General features: G+C 36.5%; 2 long non-coding RNA genes across 4 annotated transcripts; one reads left to right on the top strand and one right to left on the bottom strand.

The window, feature by feature from the left end:
• The first annotated feature begins 7,549 nt into the window (after positions 1-7,549).
• Positions 7,550-14,657, top strand: LOC104248409 (uncharacterized). Of its 3 annotated transcripts, none has more exons than XR_011405880.1 (3): positions 7,550-7,657; positions 7,750-7,845; positions 14,300-14,657. It is a non-coding gene; the product is annotated as an uncharacterized lncRNA (long non-coding RNA). The 3 variants fall into 3 exon arrangements; XR_716439.2 differs by lacking the exon at positions 14,300-14,657 and adding an exon at positions 8,882-9,288; XR_716440.2 differs by lacking the exon at positions 14,300-14,657 and adding an exon at positions 8,074-8,835.
• A 2,543-nt stretch (positions 14,658-17,200) lies between these two features.
• Positions 17,201-17,860, bottom strand: LOC104248410 (uncharacterized). The gene is made up of 3 exons (XR_716441.2): positions 17,715-17,860; positions 17,513-17,611; positions 17,201-17,426 (listed from the first exon to the last, which is right to left on the bottom strand). It is a non-coding gene; the product is annotated as an uncharacterized lncRNA (long non-coding RNA).
• Between the last annotated feature and the right edge of the window lie 631 nt (positions 17,861-18,491).

Genomic DNA, 18,491 nt, shown 5'->3' with positions numbered 1-18,491 from the left:
GTTTTATGGAGTCAGAACAAACTATCAGCACCTTTGTTAATTTTTTTAGTGATGGAAGGAGTTTCGATTTAACTATTTGACCTTATAGTTAGCAATGCTGTATATATTTATGATGATTTACAGCTAAGTGTTCCCTATTTGAATTTTTTTTCCTTTTTCTCTTCGAATTCCATAGTTTATATTTGCACCGCTAATTGCAATAAAAATTTTCGATGTTTATTCTAGAGTTACTTGTGCATTTAGCTCTTTTCTTAACTGACTGTACTTATGCATGTTTTATTTTGAATAGCTTGTGCTAAATTTCCTGGTTCTGTCCAGACGGCCTCAAAGATGTTCTTTGAGAGGTCGTAATATTTTAGAAATCTGAGTGGTCTACAATGAGGTATTGTTCTTGAAATTTTTCCCTTTCATCCTTCGTCCTCCATCACCGCTAGCCTCAATGGAAAAAATAAAATTTATTAAAAACAATTGTGGTATTTCTTAAGCGTTTGGCTTTTTTTTAAACTGAGTTTGCACATGCTTATGCTCATTGACCATTTTATGTCAATTTGTTAGCAATCAGTAGTACTAAAGGAACTATGGGAATAGAAAAAGTCTCTGTGAACTAAACTCTCAAAGGTCAGTAATTCATTTATGTTCTGTCAATTATTCTGATTGCTTTTTGTGGTAATGTCTACTTTGTTTTCCTGAGTAGAGATTAGCACTTTTGACTATACCGTTTTGTGGCATATATGGTCGATAAATTTAACACACTACATAATAATATGAATTTAAAATGGATATTTATTTTGCTCAATTTGAATATTTCAAAGTTCAATTAATCCTCTCTTATTTTAATGGAAGAATAAGGTTATACTCTTTGAATTGATTTTTTACTGTGGATGGAGGAATTAATTACTTGAATGGTCAGCTAAATTATTGAAATAATATAACAAAGTCACTTTTATTATTTTTCATATTGTGCTTGTTCCCTAAAAAGCAAGACAATAGAATGGTTGTGAACTTCTAATCCTTATATATGTCAATAACTAGCTGACCGCACGGATTATGACAAATGGTTGAAGAAGCTAAGATGTACTGCACCAAAGTTTCATGAAGTCTTCTTTGAAAATGAATTTATTGGATCATAAAAAGAATTCTTACGTATCATTGCATATATGCTCTATATCATTAATATCAAAGGCCAAAGCTGAGATTAGAATGATGAAATTACAGATTGAATTTTGGTATCAAACAAAACTAACAGGTGCTTATTTTGAGCTTGAAAAGGATCAAACGTAAAGCAGCGCTCTCTTGGCAGAGTTTTAGGCGGCAAGATCCACAAGAGCTAAACTTGACGAGCACACATGATAAACAAAATAAGGTCCTCGAGAATTGTAGGAGTTATCAAAGATTGATTAGCAAAAAGGTTTAAAGTCACAGGGTACAATTCTGATGTTGGATATTAGATTATTACATAGAGTATGATAATTGACATGAGGTTATTTTTCTATGTTCATTTAAGTTGAAGAGATATATTTATTTTTCCATCTTTCTCCTGTAGCTTTTTCCAAAAGAGCTAAAATGCATGGCCTATCAAAAATATGGAAGCTCTCTTTTTTGAGAAGTTGCAAAAAAATCTGGAATGAGACCATCAACTTTAGATATTTTTTCATCTCAACTCATGCTTATTAATTAGCTGTTGATGTTGGTTTAAGCTCGCTACTCTTGGAAGAAATTATGATTTCGCCGATTTGCGGCATGATGGTTTCTTTTCTTTTTTTCGTTATGTTAATTTTTATATTTTGTCATCCTACACAGCGTTGATATTCAATAATAAATTGATGTTTAAGTGAAAATTGGGATTTTGTTAGTTGTTTGGTTGTCTTTGATATGATCCTTATGTGCTCAATAATATGCTATAAAGAAGGAAATGGGACAACATGACCATCACTAATGTGCTCAAGTAATGGATATATAAAGTCAAATAGTTCTCTACATAGCAATGTTTCAGTTATATGTCTACTTGAAAGTAGTTTTAAATATGCAAACTTGTGTGTAGCAGATTCCACACCTTTATTGCAGCTCTTAGAGAAACCAAAGACAATCCATTACTAATGTCACATCCTTTAGAATATTTAAGTGTTCTTGCTACTAACTGTTGGGAATAAACCCCTTACCAAAATAATATTCACGGTAATAAAGCGGAATAATAATGTAGCACCGAGATACGGTAATTAACAAGAATAAAAGAGTAACAATGACACCAAAATTTTTACGTGGAAAACCCTTCTGAATAAGGGAAAAAACCACGACCCCGAGAGGAGCAACTGATATCACTATAGTAAGGAATTTTACAACTTTGTAGGTCGGAGGTAAATACTCCAAAGACCACTACAACACTCAAAAGAAATAACCCTCTTTTGATATTCCCACCTCACTACAATATCGCTCACTCTCTATTTTCCTCACAGACTATTTTCTTATACCTTGTCTGTGAAACCTCACTCTTTCTTTCTCTCTTTGTTGGTGTGTAGAAATGAGAGTTGAAGCTCTCCTTTTATAGCCAAAGCTTCACCCTCTAAAGCCTACAATATTTGACAATTTACACACATTTTTCACAATTCAACAAAGTTGGCTACCAAACCAAAGAAATTCAACAAGGTTGGTTACCAACCAAACCAAGTCAACAAGGTTGGCTACCAAACCAAAGAAAACTCTTATTAGGCACATGCCTAATACTTCTTCAATGAGATGGACATCATCAATCTCCCCCTCCAGTCTCATTCATCCAGAGGAGGTAGCACTGTCTTCTAGTTTGAATGCATGCCGACAAGTTCTTTGCATAGCTCGAACTTGTTCCTTGGTACCACCTTGGTCAGCATATCTGCGGGATTCTCATTTGTAGAAATCTTCAAGACTTTTAGAGATTCATCATCTACCATTTCTCGAATCCAATGATATCTCACATCAATGTGTTTGGTCCTTGCATGGTACATAGAGTTCTTGCTAAGGTCTATTGCACTTTGACTGTCACAATAGACGACATACTCCTTCTGATGCAATCCAAGCTCTTGAAGGAATCGCTTGAGCCATATCATCTCCTTGCCAGTTTCTGTAGCGGCAATGTACTCTGCTTCAGTTGTTGAAAGTGCAACGCACTTCTGCAACTTAGACTGCCATGATATAGCTCCCCCTGAAAATGTAAATAAATATCCAGTAGTAGATTTTCTGTTGTCAATGTCACCTGCCATATCAGCATCTGTATAGCCCTTCAAGATTGGATCAGATCCTCCAAAGCACAAACAATCTCCCGTGGTACCTCTCAGGTACCTGAGTATCCACTTGACTGCTTCCCAATGTTCCTTTCCAGGATTTTCAAGAAACCTGCTGACAACACCAACTGCGTGAGCAATATCAGGTCTAGTACATACCATTGCATACATCAAGCTTCCGACTGTTGAAGCATAAGGAACTTTAGCCATGTTCCCTTTCTCCTCCACTGTTGTAGGACACATCTTCTTACTCAACTTTAGATGACCAGCAAGAGGTGTGCTGACTGGCTTAGCATTCTTCATGTTGAAGCGTTCTAGTACACGTTCAATGTACTTCTCCTGAGATAGCCACAACTTTCTACTTGTTCTCTCTCGAACTATCTTCATCCCTAGAATTTGTTGTGCTGGGCCCAAGTCCTTCATATCAAATGACTTGGACAGATCTCCTTTCAACTTTGCTATCAACCCCTTGTCTTTTCCTACAATTAACATGTCATCCACATACAACAACAATATAATAAAGTTATTCTCAGAAAATCTTTTGAAGTATACACATGGATCAGAATAGGTCTTTAGGTATGTTTGACTTTTCATGAATGAATCAAACTTCATGTACCACTGCCTTGGTGCCTGCTTCAATCCATAAAGACTCTTATTCAATTTGCACACCATGTGTTTCTTTCCAGCTACTTCAAATCCTTCTGGTTGCTCCATATAAATCTCCTCTTCCAAATCTCCATGAAGAAATGCAGTTTTCACATCCAACTGCTCCACTTCAAGATCTAGGCTAGCTGCTAAGCTCAAAATTGTTCGAATAGAAGTCATTTTAACAACGGGGGAGAAAATTTCGTCAAAATCAATACCTTTCTTCTGTTCGAAGCCTTTAACCACCAATCGAGCTTTGTATCTGACCAGCTTGCCATCTCCATCTTTCTTGAGTTTAAAGACCCATTTGCATTTGAGTGGTCTTTTACCCTTTGGAAGTTCAACCAGCTTGTATGTGCCATTTTTCTGGAGAGATTCCATCTCTTCTTGCATAGCTTTCATCCACTGGTTCTTTTCTGGATGGGACAACACCTCCTTAAGACTTTCTGGCTCCCCCTCATCACTGATGAGGACATACTCTGTGGAAGGGTACCTGCGTGACTCTACCCTTGGCCTCTCTGATCTCCTCAGAGGTTGAGGTTGTTCTTCTCCCTGAGTGGGGTGCTCCACTTCCTCGACACCTTCATCAAGTTGCTCCCCCTGCTCAATAACCTCACCAGGTTGCTCCCCCTGCTCGGCAACCTCGTCGGTCGTACTTTCTGCACTTGTGGGATTGTTAGAAGTAGAAGGAATAGTAACAAAGTTAGGAATTATACCATTCTTCGCCTTTTCTGACATATCAGCAGCAGTTCCAACTTCACTTTCTCGGAAGACTACATCTCTACTTCTGATGACCTTCTTCTTTACAGGATCCCACAGTCTGTACCCGAACTCTTCATCTCCATATCCGATAAATATGCAGGGAATAGATTTATCATCCAGCTTTGTTCTCTGCTCTTTTGGTACATGTGCAAAAGCTCTGCAACCGAACACCTTCAGATGCGAGTAGGACACCTCCTTGTTGGTCCAGACTCTCTCTGGGATTTCAAACGCCAACGGAACTGATGGACTCCTATTGATCAGGTAACAGGCTGTCTGAACTGCTTCACCCCAGAATGACTTAGGCAGTTTAGCCATTCTGAGCATGCTTCTCACCTTCTCCACAATGGTGCGGTTCATCCTCTCGGCTACGCCATTGTGCTGTGGGGTTCCAGGAACTGTCTTTTCATGTCTGATCCCATGACTTGAACAATACTCTTCAAATTCCCTTGAAGTGTACTCACCTCCATTGTCACTTCGGAGACGCTTTAGCTTTCGACCCGTCTCCCTTTCTACTAGAGCATGAAACTTCTGGAAAACTTGAAACACCTGATCTTTGGTTTTCAAAATATAAACCCATAATTTTCGTGAAGCATCATCAATAAAAGTAACAAAATATTTGTTACCGCCCATTGATTCAATTTCCATTGGGCCGCAAACATCAGAATATACTAAATCAAGTATATTCAATTTTCTTTCAGACGATGTCTGAAATGAGACTCTATGCTGCTTACCAAATAAACAGTAGTCACAAGGTTTTACAGTTGTACCTTTGGCATAAGAAATGAGTGATTTCTTGGCAAGAATCTGCAATCCCTTCTCGCTCATATGACCCATTCTTTTGTGCCATAAATCTACAGAAATCTCATCTTGTGCCGCGTTCAATTCACCTTGGCATATTTCTGCATTTGTCCTGTACAACGTGCCACGAGCAACTCCCTTTGCAATCACCAATGATCCCTTAGTGAGTCTCCACTTTTGATTTGCAAAATAACTCTCGTATCCATCTCGGTCTAAAGCAATTCCCGAGATCAAGTTCATCCGCAAATCAGGTACATGCCGCACATCCTTTAGAACCAATGTGCATCCGACATTTGTCTTGATACAAATGTCACCAATCCCCGCAATCTTTGAGTAACTTGTGTTACCCATTTTCACTGTGCCGAAATCACCTGCTACATATCTGCAAAAAAGATCTCTTACCGGTGTGGCATGGTGAGATGCCGCTGTGTCAACCACCCATTCCGACTCTGAACCTGACAGGTGCATGCATTCCTCTTCCTCATTTATAAAGAGGACAACATTATCATTATTTTGCACCATGGCGGCTGTGTTGTCGTCATTCTTCTGGCCACTGGTTTCACCTTTGCCCTTCCTTGGATTTGGGCAATCTCTTTTGAAGTGACCTGGTTGATTACAGTTGTAGCAATTTCTGACTCTTGATTTGGATCGGTTCTTTGACTTCCCACGAGCTCCGGATCTACCATAGTTGTTCGAACTCCTTTGATAACTCCTGCCTCTACCTTCTGTGATGAGAGCCTGTCCTTGATTTTCAGGCTTCTTTCTCATCTTCTCATTGAGTAGAAGAGCCGATGTGACATCTTTCAACTCAATAGTAGTCTTACCGTGCAGGATGGTTGTTGCCAAGTTATCGTACGAAGATGGCAACGAGTTCAATAGCAAGATGGCTTTATCTTCTTCCTCGATTTTCACTCCGAGGTTGGCAAGCTGTGTGATTAGTCCGTTAAACACATTTAAATGTGACAAAAAATTCGTACCTTCACTCATGTGTAGGGCGTATAACTGCTTCTTCAGGTACAATTTATTTGTCAGCGTTTTGGACATGTATAGGCTTTCCAACCTTGTCCAAATTCCTCGTGCAGTGTCTTCATCAATGATGTTATTTACCACATCATCTGATAAGTGCAACCTAATTGCACTAGCAGCTCTTTCATCCAAGTCAGCCCAATCCTCAGCTTTCATGGTATCAGGCTTTTTGGAATCAACATCTAGAACCTTGTGTAATCCTTGTTGGATGAGCAGATCTCTCATCCTTCTTTGCCATGTTGAGAAACCGTTATCTCCGTTGAATTTTGCTACCTCGTACTTTACTCCGGACATTTTTATTTTTTCACCAAGTATAGTACTACCGACAGTGAATAGTATTTCAGTGAACGAGCAGAACCCGTGCTCTGATACCAGTTGTTGGGAATAAACCCCTTACCAAAATAATATTCACGGTAATAAAGCGGAATAATAATGTAGCACCGAGATACGGTAATTAACAAGAATAAAAGAGTAACAATGACACCAAAATTTTTACGTGGAAAACCCTTCTGAATAAGGGAAAAAACCACGACCCCGAGAGGAGCAACTGATATCACTATAGTAAGGAATTTTACAACTTTGTAGGTCGGAGGTAAATACTCCAAAGACCACTACAACACTCAAAAGAAATAACCCTCTTTTGATATTCCCACCTCACTACAATATCGCTCACTCTCTATTTTCCTCACAGACTATTTTCTTATACCTTGTCTGTGAAACCTCACTCTTTCTTTCTCTCTTTGTTGGTGTGTAGAAATGAGAGTTGAAGCTCTCCTTTTATAGCCAAAGCTTCACCCTCTAAAGCCTACAATATTTGACAATTTACACACATTTTTCACAATTCAACAAAGTTGGCTACCAAACCAAAGAAATTCAACAAGGTTGGTTACCAACCAAACCAAGTCAACAAGGTTGGCTACCAAACCAAAGAAAACTCTTATTAGGCACATGCCTAATACTTCTTCAATGAGATGGACATCATCACTAACAACTTTAGATTTTATTATTATTATTAAGATCTATTAATGTATGGTGTATTATTTTCTGTATTAGGTAGACGAATTATAGATTAGTTTCACAAGCTATTAGTGGTTCCAAGAAATAACTCAGCTATCATAGATATGTCAAACCCAAAAATTATATTTCTTCTGCTTCTGGTCCTTATACCAAAGGTGAAAAGATATTTTCAATTGAAACTTTCATTTTTATTTTTCTTCTTTCAAGATACTAAAGTACATTCCTATTTTCGGGTTGTTCTTAATAGTTCTTATTGCTTCCGGTGTCGAGGCACCGAGAAGAGACCAAGAAGGGTACAACTTCAAATTTAGAGCAAGAAGTGCCAAAAGCACCAGATCCACAGGTGAGACGTCTGTTTTACCAATCAAAGAGATTTATCTGTTTATCTTCCCTTTTACTTATATACGTTATGAGATTTTAATTTAATTTTTTGTCTGTTGGGTGTATATATTGTTCTACTGGAATATCTGAAAAATATTGCAATGAGTCATTTTTATCTTTGTCGAGTGCTTTTATTATTATTATTTGACAGAGACTCTTCTACATGATTTCGTTTACTTGCATCATCTAGATCTTCACATTCAATCTGTCCAGCGATTTGGGAATCAGTGGGGATAGATATGCTTCCTGAATGGTTCAAAACAAGTCCCACCTTGAGACACTGTTAAATAGTCATAGATGAAGCACCAATTGTGAGCAATGACAAATAACATGGACATTAAAAGGCAATTTCTGTTTGAGTTTATGGTGCTGGCTCAAAATATTATGATACCTTATTCATGAGTAATTTCACATGAAATATTACATTACTTTATATGTGTTAAATGTTGAATAGAGTTATCCCTGCATGCAGCCAATAAAGTATAGTTTTAGTTGTTGTTTATCTTCAAATAAGTGTCCAGTAGCGAGTCATTTTGATTATGTTATTGGTAATGTACATGGTGATTGAATATTAAGATTCTTTTGATAAATTATTACTTCACATTATCATTCTTGAAGCTCAAAGCCAAACGAACTCACCACTTTAATTGACTTACCTTATTACAATATCTCTAACTTAGATCTTATGATGGACTTAAAAATTTTGTTCTATGGCGCGAAATCTGTCATTAATATTTTAAGAGGTGTTCTACTTGTATAAAATGTGTGTAATTTAGTTATTAATTTTCCCAATAAAATCCAGTTTATTGGATATATATTGGGACATATCAGTATCACAATTGAGGCTTGAATATGTATTTTCACCTTCTCTTTTACGGTAATATTTTTGATGCTTCTCAGCAGCTTGTAAGTTAATTTTCAACGAAGGCTTATAGGATTTAGTTTCCATCATTTGAAAATATTCAAGATTTTAATAATAATACGCTGTTGATATGCAGGACTTTGTATGAATACACAATGATTGGTACAAATGCTAAAATAGATTGGCTTGTTTTGAAAACGAAAGATTTTCGACTTGGACGCTAACCGATTCAAATGACCAATTTCTCCCGAGCTTTGCAATTTTTCAAACATTATGGAAATGTTAAGTGCACTTTGACTCAATGTCATTGTCCATTGTATGTGGACATTTTGTTTTTGTCTGAGCTAGATATGATTTGTTATTGTCACTATTTCAAATTGATTTCCTAAGCTTCAAGTACATGTGATATAGCTTGGATGCTTCATTTCTGTGATTGCAGCGTAAAATATTTCGTTTTTTGTTACCCTAAGCACTGAACTTCTTTTGTTCTTGCATCTTAAAAATTTGGGAGGTTTGATTTACATGGCAGGTATTTATGTTTCAGTTTTTGCGTCTTTGTATTTGAGACTTCTGAATTTACGTTACCTTCTAAATAAAGAATGTTTGACGTTTGTGGCTTATTTTACTGTCCAAGTTGTCATAATTAGTTATTACCTTTTGTACATTTACTTGACTTTCTTGTTATGAGAGTGTGTTGGTTGAAAGCAATGACTAATCTATCAGAATATAAATCATCAATATTCTAAATTGTTGTCATTGCTTATACCAACTTGATTGAAAAGAGAAACAAGTCTGCTACCTGAACATGTGAAATGTTGGGCCCGTGCTTTTGCACGGGCTAGACCCGTCTAGTATAGCTATAGAAAAAGTATGATTTCGGAGTGGTCGTTGTCTTTAACTCTACCACTTGTCTACCAAATACTAACGAACACAGATGGCGCTCCTAATCTTTAACTTTTGCAACAGAAAGATTCTCTATCACCTAAGGCCAAATTGATTAATTTAATGTTCTGTTTAATAGTTTCATATTATTATTATTATTATTATTATTATTATTATTATTATTATTATCTTATTCTTCGAATTTCTATTGCTATACGTTCTTTCATTTACTTCGGTTATCTTATAGCTTTGTTATTCTTTTATTACTGTTTTTGTCTATATTATATTTAACATAACTTCTTCACTATTGTTTTTTTTTTTACAAACCTACTTTGAAATATTTTTCTTATGCCGAAGGTCTATTGTAAAGTCAGCATACATACTATCCTACTCATAGTCCACATGTGAGAATAAGGGCGGCAAGTGGGTCGGGCCCGGCCTCAAGCGAGCCAAACGGGCCACAGTCCCTGGCTAAACGTGCTTTTTGTAGGAACCGGCCCGGGATCGGGGCCACTAACTCATGGTCTAGGGTTAAACGAGCAGGGCCCACGGTCAAACGGGCTAAATGGGCCCAATGGCTATGCAGTAATTTTTTTTTAATTAAATAAAACTTAGAGACAAAAAGATGCTAAAAAAACATCTAAGACAATGCCTAGTAATTTTATTATAGAATTGTGACCTAATTTTTTAATTCAATTTTAAGTAAAAAATATTGTAAAAAATCATTCAAAGCAATGCCTTGTAATTTTATTATAGAAATAAAAAATATGGCAACATCTTTTTTAGACCTAACGCCTATTTTTTTAAGACCCAACGACTATTTTTTAAAGACCCAATAGCTACTTTTTTCAAAAGCCAAATGGCTCTTTTTTAAAAAAAATAAAATCCGTTGGGCCTATTTGGCCCACCAAGGGACTGGACAGGTCCGGTCCCTTGGCGAGCCAAACAGGCCCGATCCAAACGGTTCCAAAGCAAAAAATCGGTCCACGAGACCGGCACGAGCCCACCAATCGCGTGCCAAACGGTCCCAGCCCGTTTAGCTCGTTAAGTCGACTTAGCCGGTGGTCCCGGGCTGGTCCCGAGCCAGCTCAGTTGTCAGCCTTATATGAGAATAATTGATAATTAATCCTGTGATAACTTATTTCCCAACCTAAATGACCCCTGAGTATGTCGTTGTGGTTGATTGTTTAATAATTGTGCAAAATACATACATATCATTTTTGGTCTTAAATTGAATAATATAAGTTAATTTACTCTTTAAAACCGACATTTTTATGAGTTTAAAATATTTTTTATTTAAAGTGATAACGTAATACGTTGGCAAATCTTAGACAAATATGTTAATGTTTGATGTAAATTTATATCTATCTATCTATCTATCTATCTATCTATCTATCTATCTATCTATCTATCTATCTATCTATCTATCTATCTATCTATCTATCTATCTATCTATCTATATATATATATATGTGACGACCCAAAGGGGTTATCACTTGTTTTCTTATCCATTCGGTGCTTCCGAAGCCTTAAAAACCTCATTTAGAGTCGCCTCAATTTGTGTGCGCAATCCGGGCGCGTAGCCGGAAAACTTAAATATGAAATTGCTGTGAAAAATGCTAAGTTTTGATGTTAAAATGAATAAGTTTGACTTTGGTCAATATTTTGGGCAAACGGATCCGGACCCGTGATTTGACGCTCCCGGAGGGTCCGTAGGAAAATATGGGACGTAGGCATATATCCGGAATCGAATTCTAAGGTCTCAAGCCCGAGAAATGAATTTTTAAGTAAAATTATTTTCTGAAAATGTTTAAGAAAATTGGAAATGAAATTTGATTAGAAAGCGATGGTATCGGTCCCGTATTTTGGTTCCGGCGCCCGATACAGGTCTTATATATGTTTTAAGTTCTCCCTGTAAAATTTGGTTGAAATCGGACGTCGTTTGACGTGTTTCGGTCTTAAATTTCTAAATTTGAAACTTGATGAAGTTTTTGGAAAAATTCTTGATTTTGAGGTTTGATTCATTGTTTTTGAGGTTATTTAGGCGATTTGATCGCACGGATAAGTTCGTATGATGTTGTTGAGTTAGTACATGTGTTTGGTTAGGAGCCCCGAGGGCTCGGGAGTGTTTTAGAGGTGTTTCAGAATGTTTTTAGCCTTGTAAAAGTTGCAGGTTTTCTGCAGTGAGTGCACAGGGAATTTGTTCTTCGCGTTCGCATGGTCTCACTCGCAAACGCGTAAGGCAAAATTCCCAGGAGTTCATTTTCTTATTCGCGAACGCGAACCTGAGGGGGGTAGACCCTTCGCGAACGCGTAGGGTACAGGGGGAAGGGCCACCAAATTTGTTCAACGCGAACGCGGCTCATGGCACGTGAACACGAGGGCTCGAGGAGCTACAGCTTCGCGAACGCGAGCCCCTATCTGCGAACGCGAAGGCCAAAAAAAGCCTGACCCATCGCGAATGCGTAGAGTCATTTTGCCCAGTTATTTTAAAGTTCCAAAACAGAATAAAAAACGGGATTTCATAACATTTTCATAAACCCTTTCTTCTCCAAAGCTCCTAGGCGATTTTTGAAGCATTTCTTCATCAAAGTTTCTTGGGTAAGCATTGTTTAACTCGTTTTCTTCATTTTCCATCAACATCTATTGAAATTCCATCAACATCAACAGAGCAGTGGTTAGGCCTGCCATGTTATATGGAACTGAATGTTGGCCGGTAAAGAACTCACACATCCAGAAGATGAAAGTAGCAGAGATGAGGATGTTGAGGTGGATGTGCGGGCATACAAGAATGGATAAGATTAGGAATGAAGATATTCAAGAGAAGGTGGGCGTGGCCCCCATGGAGGACAAGATGCGGGAAGCAAGACTCAGATGGTTCGGGCACATTCAGAGGAGGAGCACTGATGCACCGGTGAGGAGGTGTGAGCGACTGGCGGTAGTGGGCACGCGGAGAGGTAGAGGACGACCTAAGAAGTATTGGGGAGAGGTTATCAGACAGGACATGGCGCGACTTAGGATTACTGAGTACATGGCCCTTGACAGGAAATTATGGAGGTCGAGTATTAAGGTTGTAGGTTAGGGGAGAGTTGTGAATATTTCTACAGCACAATAAAGTGAGACTAGCCAGTTAGGAGTTAGACTAAGAATGTCATTGGTCGTTTATTGATGCAGGGCTTTACCTGCTAGTTTTACTATACCAGCCATCTTTTTCGTATTTTGTATTCTGTATTTCATATCTATTGTATTGCTGTTATTTTATTATGCATTTATATGGCATTTATATGGTACTAATATAGCGGCTTCTGTTGCTTTTTGAGCCGAGGGTCTCCTGGAAACAGCCTCTCTACCCTTCGGGGTAGGGGTAAGGTCTGCGTACATATTACCCTCCCCAGACCCCACTTGTGGGATTATACTGGGTTGTTGTTGTTGTTGTTGTTGTTGTTATCTATTGAAATTCTAGGCCTAAACCATGTAATTAAGGGTAGAAATTAGGGAATTGGGTAGAGCTAGGGCTTTTTGATTTTTCTTGATTTAGACCTCGTTTTGGGGTCGAATTTGAAAACAAATTATATATTCGGACTAGTGGGCGAATGAGTGATCGGGTTTTGGTCCGAACCTCGTATTTTGACCAAGCGGGCCCGGGGTTGATTTTTGAGATTTTGGGAAGAATGATTGGAAAGTTATAGTTGAACATTGGAATTGGATTGTTTAGCACTTATTGATGATATTGAGTCAATTGTGTATAGATTCGATTGAGTTGGAGCCGAATTTGAGAGGAAAAGCGGTGTTCGAGGCTTGAGTTGGCCGTGGAAGTTCGAGGTAAATGTTCGGTCTAACCTCAGCTTGAGGGATTAGGAGTTGAGTCTTATTTGCTACTTGCTTCTTGTTGAGTGCGACGTATAGACATGGTGACGAGTATCTATACGTTGCTGTCGAGCATGACCGTGAGTCTTAAATTTGAACGTTGTTGTGCTCTTAGATGACACTTCAGGTGCTTTAATTAATGATCTCCTACATTGAGTAAAGATTGATTTTATCCTCGTAGATCTTAGTTATGATTGAGTATTGTCATTAATTGAGCTGAGTACAAAATGAGTTAGGATTTGGTTATAGCTGATTCTCCCTTGCCGGGATGACTGTTTCGATATTGTTATTCCCTTGCCAGGAAGTTATTATATTATTTTGTTCCCTTGCTGAGATTTCTTGTAATTTTGTGATGACTTGTAAATGGGAGCGGGTGGTACGCCTACCACAAGATATAATGAAATGGGAGTGAGTGGTATGCCTACCACAAGATATAATAAAATAGGAGCGGGTGGTACGCCTACCACAAGATATAATGAAATGGGAGCGGGTGGTACGCCTACCACGAGATATAATGAAATGGGAGCGGGTGGTATGCCTACCACGAGATATAATAAAATGGGAGCGGGTGGTACGCCTACCATAAGATATAAGAAATGGGATCGGGTTGCACGCCTGGAACAAGATGAAACTGAAAGTGAAAGTTGCCTTATTTCTTTTATCCGTGTTAGAAGTTAAATTGTAGTTTCCTTATATTTTTTGATATTCTGTTTTATCTGCTACCCCCGAAGCATGCTCCTCTTTCCCGGCTTTGATTGCTTATTACCTGTTTACTTTTTTCACCATATATTATATAATTGCACAGGTTTATCTGGAGTCTAGTCCTAGCCTCGTCACTACCTCGCCGGGGTTAGGCCAAACACTTACCATCATATGGGGTCGGTTGTGCTGATACTACACTCTGTGCTCTTTTGCACAGATCCAGGTATTGGACAGCAGTAGTAGCGCGGGAGCCAGCCTTCAGTCCATCGAGACACCGAGGTAGCCTTGCAGGCGTCCGCAGGCCCAGCGTCTCCTTTATCTTATTTCATATTCTGTTATCTCATGTATTCGAGACAAACAATGCTATATTTCTTTCAAACAGTTGTATTTAGTACTCTTAGTAGTCCGTGGATGTTGTGACATCAGGTTCTGGTTAGAAGCACGTGATGGTCTTTGAGACATTTTCGTTTTCTATTTATTTAAGACTTCCGCTAAATTTTATATTCCGCTGTTATTTAACGGTTTATTTCCTTGTTATTATAATTGGTAAAGAAGTTTTAAAATAAAGGAGTTAATGATTTCTAAGTTCATGGCTTGCCTAGCTTCTACAAGTAGGTGCCATCACGACTTCCGAGGATGGGAAATCCGGGTCGTGACACTATATCTATACTATATTAAAAGTGGGAAGCCCTTAATTTAAAAGTGAAATTACTGTTTTACCCATTTAAAAAATCTAATTATAACAAGAACCCCTAATTTAAAAGTTAAATTATCAAAAAAAAAAAAAACTTCTCAAAAACTTAATTAAATCTTACTTATTAAAAAACCCCTAAAAGCCAACACTTCTTTAAAAAAAAAAGCAACGGTTAATGAACATCTTTTGCACCCTTAACGTTTCTCTCGGCCAAACCTTTTTCATCAACAGCCAGGTAATTATTTTTCACGGCTATGTTGTTCTCTTTCTGGTTATGCAAGGTTTACTCCTTTTTCATGTATTCGTTAGTCTCTCTTCATACTTATTATTCATATTGATAATATAAATATATAGAACTACTATCACAGTAAATCCATTGAATTAGTTCTTCTCTAAAAGTTTTTGTTGATAACTCTTATGTTAGTGGTTTAATTTTCATATACATGTTATCGATACTAAAAGTTTCCCCTGGTATTATGTGTGGGTGTTAGAGCGTACATCATATATACTGGTTATCAGCTGATTCAATATTTTTGGTTTTCCTTCTCTTTTATGTCTTTTTACAAACAGGTTTGAGAATTTTATTTTAGTTGAATGTTAATTCTGAATTTGTTCCACTTTGCTTTGTCTATTTGTCCTAACCAGGTGATCGTAAACCTTCGTATACAATTTTCGTTGTTCACTATCTTCTCTCGGATCTAGCGGTGGTCATGTTAGAATAGAAAATTATTCTCTTTGATTTTTAATAATTGACAAAAAGAGAATCATTTATGCGACAAAGTTTGATTTGCTTAAGGTACAAAATAGTTTTGCCTTTGGTGTGGTGTTTGCAGGAGAGGAATAGTTGTAGAGAGAGTACTATCTTGGCACAAAATATTGTGCAATCTTACCAGAAAGATTGTTGGATAAGGCCACAAACTGTATTTAGTCTTCTGCATTAACTAGTAAATTTGTTCGCGCTTCAAGCGGTTATAAAAGACATAAATGAATTTGGAATTGATTTATAATATATAAATTTTGTCAAAATAGAAGAAATTAATACGTCATGTATATGCAGGCAAAAATTTAGTTTCATATATTGACATATATGTGCTCATGAACGTATGTACTGCATTTTTCATGAATTGTATTTTCTCATGAAATGAAAAAAAAAGAGAGATATTTTTTGAGGAATTTTGTTCACTTTAGAATAGGTGAAAGATATCAATGAATATAGAAATAATTTTTTCATGCATATGCAGGCAAATTTTTTATTCTATATATTGATTGTATATGCACCCTCATACAAACAAAGTTGATAATGAACTGCATTTTTCTTTATTTATTTTCTCATAAAAAGGAAAATAAATTTTTGGAGGAATATAGTGAATATGTTATTTTAACACATGATTCTCTCTATAACCACCCTTTATAACATCATTTTACATAGGTGTCATAGTTTTCTTTGGACCTGATTTCTCATATATTCTCTATGACAACATTTCGCTATAAATATGGCCGTATATATTAAATACATAGTACATGAATATTTGATTTTCTTTCTTTTGCTATTCCAAATTTTTCTTTTCTTCTTTTTCTTTCTATTCATATTCTACTCTGTGATCCCCCTAAATTTTTATCCCCTAAATAAGCTCTCATTTTCGAAAAGTAATTTTTTCCCTCTCAATTTTTCTTAATATTTCCCTTTTCTCCTTCTTTACTATCGGTACTTCCTCTATTGGCCTTTCTTTTTTCTTCTCTTTCCGTCCATTTTCTCCCTTTTTCCTAGGTTACTCAAAATAATATTAAACTATTCTCCTCTTTAATGCCTACAATATCGACTTTCTTCTCCTGATTCTCTGCAAAAAAAAAAAAAAAATTTTCTTCTCCGTTCTAAAATTTCCGGGAAAGTAATCCTTCGGACAAAAAAAAAAAGAGCTCTAAGCCCGAACTTTGAAGCATTGAGTTCGAAAAATGAGAAGTAGAAAATTATTCCTATCTACAATTTATCATAAACACGGAAGGTTCCTTTTTATTCTTTCTTTTATCCTACAAGATCATTGTAAAGATAACCTTTTTCCCTTTTTACATAATTAGTGTGGAGTAAAGACGTTAACCAAATATTTTAGGATTCTTGTTCCCCTTTCTTTTTTACAATATTTCAAGATATTTTCTTCATATAATTAGTGGCAAATAAAAGATGTCTAACCAAGCACTCCAAACTTCTGATGCTACAATTTTAAATTGTAAATTATGACAAGACTAATTTATAATTTCTTAATTTTTGTAAAAGAAAATTCATATTTTTAGTAATAAATATATTGTCGTGATTCTTCTATGAACTAAGACAATGGATAATTTACCTATTACAACTGTTCAAACTTCATACCAAGAACTTCTTGTCTCTTGATACAAATATTATAGAAAAAAATCAAATGGTACCAACTGTATCATATCGTCTCTTGAAGAATATCGAGTTGCATCCACACAGTTCTTGTGAAAAGACCGAGTCCTCTTGTTCCTTGGACCATGTTGCTCTCATAATTACCTTCGACGACTATGACAAAGGTCGAGAAAAATAAATATATGTCCCGTGATAGAAAAATTAAAAAAAAAAAATGATTGAAACTTAAATAGAAAAACCTGAAAATCTAACACCAACCAAACATGAAGCTTCAAACCATCCATGGGTTTTTCCGTCGGAGCTTCCACAGTCACTTACTCTCCTCCAACAATTTCTTTCTATTTTAAAGGCACCGATGGGTTATATCAAATGAGAAACGAACATATTCTCATCTCAACGTACAATAAAAAAAACATTGATTAGGAAAGTAGATAATTATACCTTAATAGAAGCTTCGCCACCAGAATTTTCATTCATCACAAGAAAAGATTGAATAGGAGGAGGATGAAAGGAAGACTATTGTTTCATTCTTTTTTTTATTATGGAGGAAAGTTGTAACAGTTGAGAAATAAAGAAGGTGAAGTCAAAAAACCGAATTCTTTCAGTTTTGAAACTGATGTTTTCTCTCTTCCCTTATTTATTATGGAGCTATAATTAAATTATTAATGTTTTGTAATAAATGAGTTCTTATAATTGCAACAATATATCTTATTATTAGACAAATAAAAAGTAGTGAAAAAGGCAAAAAAAGATAAATACAATTCTTGGCCAACGAGAGGTGTCAAGTCATCTTCTCCATTCCCACTTATATATATAGGGAGAAGAAAGATAAATACAATCCTTGTCCAATGAGAGGTGCCAAGTCACCTTTTCCATTCCCACTTTTATATATAGATAGATAGATGGATTATTATTGATTACTATTAACAATAATCAGAGAAGTAAATAGTCTTTTTGTAACTTCATCAATAAATATCTTCAATAACAATTAGATTGTATTTCTCCTAACTAATAATCATAGCAGACAAAATGAAAGCAATCAAAAGTCGCATCGAAGATGGAATTCACTTATTTGGTGCAAGGTATATCTACCACGAAAATAGTTAGGGAAGGCTGCTATATAGGACATTGGTTTAGGAAATTTTAATCGTATATTTAATTTGCTATATGTGAAGGATTATTGGGTGTCTATTTTGTGTTTATTTGCAATCTACGCGT

This window comes from Nicotiana sylvestris, chromosome 3 (genome assembly GCF_000393655.2).
Source record: "Nicotiana sylvestris chromosome 3, ASM39365v2, whole genome shotgun sequence".
In the NCBI taxonomy this organism is placed as follows: domain Eukaryota; kingdom Viridiplantae; phylum Streptophyta; class Magnoliopsida; order Solanales; family Solanaceae; genus Nicotiana; species Nicotiana sylvestris.
Note: the sequence above shows the minus strand (reverse complement) of the source record. Positions and strands in the feature narration are given on the sequence as shown.